Raw genomic sequence first — 6,069 nt, 5'->3', positions numbered from 1 at the left:
AATGAAGGAAGGAAGGTAAGAATGAAGGAAGGAAGGTAAGAATGAAGGAAGGAAGGTAAGAATGAAGGAAGGTAAGAATGAAGGAAGGTAAGAATGAAGGAAGGTAAGAATGAAGGAAGGTAAGAATGAAGGAAGGTAAGAATGAAGGAAGGTAAGAATGAAGGAAGGTAAGAATGAAGGAAGGTAAGAATGAAGGAAGGTAAGAATGAAGGAAGGTAAGAATGAAGGAAGGTAAGAATGAAGGAAGGTAAGAATGAAGGAAGGAAGGTAAGAATGAAGGAAGGTAAGAATGAAGGAAGGTAAGAATGAAGGAAGGTAAGAATGAAGGAAGGTAAGAATGAAGGAAGGAAGGTAAGAATGAAGGAAGGAAGGTAAGAATGAAGGAAGGTAAGAATGAAGGAAGGTAAGAATGAAGGAAGGTAAGAATGAAGGAAGGTAAGAATGAAGGAAGGTAAGAATGAAGGAAGGAAGGTAAGAATGAAGGAAGGAAGGTAAGAATGAAGGAAGGAAGGTAAGAATGAAGGAAGGTAAGAATGAAGGAAGGTAAGAATGAAGGAAGGTAAGAATGAAGGAAGGTAAGAATGAAGGAAGGTAAGAATGAAGGAAGGTAAGAATGAAGGAAGGTAAGAATGAAGGAAGGTAAGAATGAATGAAGGTAAGAATGAAGGAAGGAAGGTAAGAATGAAGGAAGGTAAGAATGAAGGAAGGAAGGTAAGAATGAAGGAAGGTAAGAATGAAGGTAAGAATGAAGGAAGGTAAGAATGAAGGTAAGAATGAAGGAAGGTAAGAATGAAGGAAGGTAAGAATGAAGGAAGGTAAGAATGAAGGAAGGAAGGTAAGAATGAAGGAAGGAAGGTAAGAATGAAGGAAGGAAGGTAAGAATGAAGGAAGGTAAGAATGAAGGAAGGAAGGTAAGAATGAAGGAAGGAAGGTAAGAATGAAGGAAGGAAGGTAAGAATGAAGGAAGGAAGGTAAGAATGAAGGAAGGTAAGAATGAAGGAAGGTAAGAATGAAGGAAGGTAAGAATGAAGGAAGGAAGGTAAGAATGAAGGAAGGTAAGTATGAATGAAGGAAGGAATGAATGAATGAAGGAAGGTAAGAATGAAGGAAGGAAGGTAAGAATGAAGGAAGGTAAGAATGAAGGAAGGAAGGTAAGAATGAAGGAAGGTAAGAATGAAGGAAGGAAGGTAAGAATGAAGGAAGGTAAGAATGAAGGAAGGTAAGAATGAAGGAAGGTAAGAAGGAAGGCAGGAATGAAGGAAGGTAAGAATGAAGGAAGGTAAGAATGAAGGAAGGTAAGAATGAAGGAAGGAAGGTAAGAATGAAGGAAGGTAAGAATGAAGGAAGGTAAGAATGAAGGAAGGAAGGTAAGAATGAAGGAAGGAAGGTAAGAATGAAGGAAGGAAGGTAAGAATGAAGGAAGGTAAGAATGAAGGAAGGTAAGAATGAAGGAAGGTAAGAATGAAGGAAGGTAAGAATGAAGGAAGGTAAGAATGAAGGAAGGAAGGTAAGAATGAAGGAAGGAAGGTAAGAATGAAGGAAGGAAGGTAAGAATGAAGGAAGGTAAGAATGAAGGAAGGAAGGTAAGAATGAAGGAAGGTAAGAATGAAGGAAGGAAGGTAAGAATGAAGGAAGGTAAGAATGAAGGAAGGAAGGTAAGAATGAAGGAAGGAAGGTAAGAATGAAGGAAGGTAAGAATGAAGGAAGGAAGGTAAGAATGAAGGAAGGTAAGAATGAAGGAAGGAAGGTAAGAATGAAGGAAGGTAAGAATGAAGGTAAGAATGAAGGAAGGTAAGAATGAAGGAAGGTAAGAATGAAGGAAGGTAAGAATGAAGGAAGGAAGGTAAGAATGAAGGAAGGTAAGAATGAAGGAAGGAAGGTAAGAATGAAGGAAGGAAGGTAAGAATGAAGGAAGGTAAGAATGAAGGAAGGTAAGAATGAAGGAAGGAAGGTAAGAATGAAGGAAGGTAAGAATGAAGGAAGGAAGGTAAGAATGAAGGAAGGTAAGAATGAAGGAAGGTAAGAATGAAGGAAGGTAAGAATGAAGGAAGGAAGGTAAGAATGAAGGAAGGAAGGTAAGAATGAAGGAAGGAAGGTAAGAATGAAGGAAGGTAAGAATGAAGGAAGGTAAGAATGAAGGAAGGAAGGTAAGAATGAAGGAAGGTAAGAATGAAGGAAGGTAAGAATGAAGGAAGGAAGGTAAGAATGAAGGAAGGAAGGTAAGAATGAAGGAAGGTAAGAATGAAGGAAGGTAAGAATGAAGGAAGGTAAGAATGAAGGAAGGTAAGAATGAAGGAAGGAAGGTAAGAATGAAGGAAGGAAGGTAAGAATGAAGGAAGGTAAGAATGAAGGAAGGTAAGAATGAAGGAAGGTAAGAATGAAGGAAGGTAAGAATGAAGGAAGGAAGGTAAGAATGAAGGAAGGTAAGAATGAAGGAAGGAAGGTAAGAATGAAGGAAGGAAGGTAAGAATGAAGGAAGGTAAGAATGAAGGAAGGTAAGAATGAAGGAAGGAAGGTAAGAATGAAGGAAGGTAAGAATGAAGGAAGGTAAGAATGAAGGAAGGTAAGAATGAAGGAAGGAAGGTAAGAATGAAGGAAGGTAAGAATGAAGGAAGGAAGGTAAGAATGAAGGAAGGAAGGTAAGAATGAAGGAAGGTAAGAATGGAAGGAAGGTAAGAATGAAGGAAGGTAAGAATGAAGGAAGGAAGGTAAGAATGAAGGAAGGTAAGAATGAAGGAAGGTAAGAATGAAGGAAGGTAAGAATGAAGGAAGGTAAGAATGAAGGAAGGTAAGAATGAAGGAAGGTAAGAATGAAGGAAGGTAAGAATGAAGGAAGGTAAGAAGGAAGGTAAGAAGGAAGGAAGGAAGGTAAGAATGAAGGAAGGTAAGAATGAAGGAAGGAAGGTGAAGGAAATGAAGGAAGGTAAGAATGAAGGAAGGTATGAAGGAAGGTAAGAATGAAGGAAGGTATGAAGGAAGGTAAGAATGAAGGAAGGTAAGAATGAAGGAAGGTAAGAATGAAGGAAGGTAAGAATGAAGGAAGGAAGGTAAGAATGAAGGAAGGTAAGAATGAAGGAAGGTATGAAGGAAGGTAAGAATGAAGGAAGGTATGAAGGAAGGTAAGAATGAAGGAAGGTAAGAATGAAGGAAGGTAAGAATGAAGGAAGGTAAGAATGAAGGAAGGTAAGAATGAAGGAAGGTAAGAATGAAGGAAGGTAAGAATGAAGGAAGGTAAGAATGAAGGAAGGTAAGAAGGAAGGAAGGAATGAAGGAAGGTAAGAATGAAGGAAGGTAAGAAGGAAGGAAGGTAAGAATGAATGAAGGAAGGTAAGAATGAATGAAGAAATGAAGGAAGGTAAGAATGAAGGAATGAATGAAGGTAAGAATGAATGAAGGAATGAAAGAAGGTAAGAATGAAGGAAGGAATGAAGGAAGGTAAGAATGAATGAAGGAATGAAGGAAGGTAAGAATGAAGGAAGGTAAGGATGAATGAAGGAATGAAGGTAAGAATGAATGAATGAAGGAAGGTAAGAATGAAGAAATGAAGGAAGGTAAGAATGAATGAAGGAATGAAAGAAGGTAAGAATGAAGGAAGGTAAGAATGAATGAAGGAAGGAATGAAGGAAGAAATTAAGGTGAGAATGAAAGAATGAAGTTAAGAATGACGGAAGATAAGAATGAAGGTAATGAATGAAGAAATGGAGGAAGGAATGCAGGAATGAAGGAACGAACGAATAATTCAAAGAATGAAAAATGAAGGCAGGAATAAAGGAATGAAGAAATGAAAGCAAGCAGAAATGAAGGAAGGAGTGAAGGAAGGAATAAAAGAAATAAATGGAAGAAGGAATGAAGGAACGAAGGAAGCGATGAATGAAATGAAATAAATAACAGGATGAAATGAGGGAAAGAATGAAAAAGGAAATAAATGAAAGAATGAAGGAAGGAATGAAATAAGGAATGATGTAGGGAATAAAAGAAGGAACGAAGGAAAGAATGAAAGAAATGATGGAACGAAAGAATTAAGGAATGAAGCAAGGAATGAAGGAAGGAATGAATAAGGCTTACTGGATATTCTTCAGACATAGTAGTACAAGACACTTCGGTTTACAATCAAAGGGACCTGGGTTAGATATCTGGGCAGGGTGAGACGTATGTGCAAGTTACCTTACACCTGCTGCTGCTGTTAATATTCACCTAGCAGTAAATAGGTACCTGGGTATTGTGACCTAAGAAAAAGGACGTCATAAATGTGTATGTCGATTTCTTTCATATAATTTGACTTCGATGTTTTCATTCATAGCTAGAATAAATATTCCGTGCATTTATATTAGGTTAGGTTAGGTTAGATTATGTTAGGTTAGGTTAGGTTAGGTTAGGTTAGGTTAGGTTAGGTTAGGTAAGGTTTGTCAGGAAACAGGACAAATATTTCCTGACGCGGGTCTTAGTCATATGATGACCCACAGTTGGATATTATCTGACTTGCATTAGTTTATATATGTAGGTAGAATTTAACAACTATATCTCTTAATGTGTTCGTTGACGGAGAATTTAGAATGGCAGCGACTCCATGCCTGCTTGTTACGCAGTTCGTGTCAGGCGCAAGCTGGTGCAGGTAAGTCAATGTTGTATCTGTAGGTCCTGTTTCTCTCTCTGTGTTCCTGGTGGTGGTAACACCTCCATCTCTGCTGTCTCTAGGAGAACACTGTTCTCCTCAAATCAGGATATTTAGACTTTGTTTTTGATAGAGTTTATCTCTGATGGTGAGCTGGGACCTACATCTCATAACTCTGTACAACTCTATACCAAGGATGGGGATAGAACCCGCGATCAGAGAGTCTCAAAACTCCAGACCGTCGCTTTAGCGGGTTCTACCCCGTCTGTGATATGGTTTGTTTTCAATCGTGTCATTACAATTTCGTAAGTCCTATACAACTCTGTTCACAGAACACTATTTAGACTTACTGATGTTTGATGTTATCAGAAGTTGTGTTGTGAGATACTCTGTCTCTGGTCCCAGGTTCAACTCTTGACTTACAGTTGTTCTGGCATCTACGCACTTACGTAGTCCGGAAATAGGAAAGGCTGAATTCACTTGCAGTAATAAGGGAGTTTATGCCTTTGTGTAAGATCTCTTAAAGGTCCACTGTTAGGATCATTCTTGGTCTCCTTGATTCCTTGACTGACACTACGCTGTTCATGGCTGCTTCCAGCATTATTGCTGTCCAAATTGTTCAAGCAAGCTGTTTGTTTGCCTCGATGGTCCAGAAGTTAGCTTATTTTAAGACTTAATGTTGTCAGTCACATTCTAAGTCTAACTCAAGTCAATCGAAGCACACACACACACACACACACACACACACACACACACACACACACACACACACACACAATATTATATTTGTACTAAGTACATTTCACCATAGCAACGTGCCATATGGTGCTTATTAAGATCACTATATTTTATCAAATGCGTCAATTGCCCCATATGATTATATGTACAGAATAACTATGATATTTAACTATACTAAGTTATACTATAAGAGTTGTGTTGGAGATTGTCCTTAATTATTCAAGTTACGTTAACTTTGTTACTAATCAGACACCTTCGTTATTAAAGATATCGTCTATTGTTTGGTTCGGTTGTATTTACCAAGAAGTAAATAGGTACCTGGGTGTTAGTTGATTGTTGTGAGTGGCATCCTGAGGAGGGTGAGACGTGTGGGCAAGTCATCTTACACATGTTATTGCTGCTGACAGTATTCACCAAGCAGTAAATAGGTACCTGGGAGTTAGTTAACTGTTAATGACCCTGGTGTTCAAGACTTTAAATCTAGTTAACTGTGCGCTTAACGAGTCTTCACACACACATGCGCCTCAGGGCCAAGAGCTTTGACTCGACCCTTACCACCACAATTACGTGAGTACACACACGCACACACACACACAACACACATACAAACACAGTATAAGGAGAATAAGGAGAAAATAACGAGAGCAGTCGTAGAGCCAGAAATGAATATGCACAGGTGAGAAGGGAGGCCCAACGACAATACGAAAATAACATAGTAG

The sequence above is a fragment of the Cherax quadricarinatus genome, chromosome 93, assembly GCF_038502225.1.
Source record: "Cherax quadricarinatus isolate ZL_2023a chromosome 93, ASM3850222v1, whole genome shotgun sequence".
In the NCBI taxonomy this organism is placed as follows: domain Eukaryota; kingdom Metazoa; phylum Arthropoda; class Malacostraca; order Decapoda; family Parastacidae; genus Cherax; species Cherax quadricarinatus.
The sequence above is the reverse complement of the archived record's forward strand: the minus strand, read 5'-3'. Positions refer to the sequence as shown.